General features: G+C 37.6%; 1 protein-coding gene across 1 annotated transcript in view; it reads right to left on the bottom strand.

Moving 5' to 3' along the window:
* SEMA3A (semaphorin 3A) overlaps positions 1 to 913 on the bottom strand; it is a 165656-nt gene that overhangs the window by 64878 nt on the left and 99865 nt on the right. The window lies entirely within an intron of this gene.

Here is a 913-nt window from a genome sequence, read left to right as displayed (position 1 = left end):
GAATTTTGTATAAGTGACTGAAGTAGAAATTTGTCACTGGCTCTGAATGCTCAATTTGCACCACGTTCTACTGTGTTAATACACCCAGTGGCTCTAACTGAGGCCTGATTCAAAATAAAAGATCATGCTCAGTCTACTCTGTATCAGAAGGAAATATACATGGAGTGAAAATTATAGTGACAGGAAGTGGGCTCAAGAAAGCAAAGATGTTTTAAAGACATGACATCTAAGCCAAGGGAAATAAGATAATCATATTTGTGCCGGACTGAGTGAAAAAAAAAACCAAAAAGAATGTGAAAAGTTAGACGCTGTTGACTTTGTGCAGTTGCATACCGGGTATACCATGTAATACTGGCTTGTCATCATTCTCTTCTTTATTGTATACTAAAGTAAATAGTAAAGTTATTCGCTTGAGAGTAGCTCTGCCACAAATTCAAGTTGCTCCAGGCACTAATTTATACACTGGCCTTTCACACACACTTTTTTTTTCCTTTTCTGTTTGTATAGGGTACAAGTTGGAGCAAGATGTGCATGTCTTTCCTGTTTTTCCTGTTAAAAAGTGTGTGTCTCCAGGTTAGCTCATCACCTGGGATCATTATGGGCCTCTAAGATCAGGAAATGAGGCACACTTAGGACTAAATTTTTGTTGCCATCTACTTTGAATAGCTTAATTTTTAAATGCAATGGAAATGTAAGTAGACAGTAGGCAAGGCCATAGCCTGACAATATGGACAAAGGCCTGGAGAAAACAATGGGTCTTGTTATGTGTCATTTCCTGAAAACTTCTGAGATAAGAGAATCTCCAATTTTCTGAAACTATTGTTGGATTTGAAGTTACAATGAAGTGCCAGAAAATTACATGTAAGGATGTTAAAGATAAGGTGGCTACACCTAGGCAGAGTTGTTAGGGAAA

This window comes from Corvus brachyrhynchos, unplaced genomic scaffold, assembly GCF_000691975.1.
Source record: "Corvus brachyrhynchos isolate BGI_N302 unplaced genomic scaffold, ASM69197v1 scaffold50, whole genome shotgun sequence".
Lineage (NCBI taxonomy): Eukaryota > Metazoa > Chordata > Aves > Passeriformes > Corvidae > Corvus > Corvus brachyrhynchos.
The sequence above is the reverse complement of the archived record's forward strand: the minus strand, read 5'-3'. Positions and strand labels throughout refer to the sequence as shown.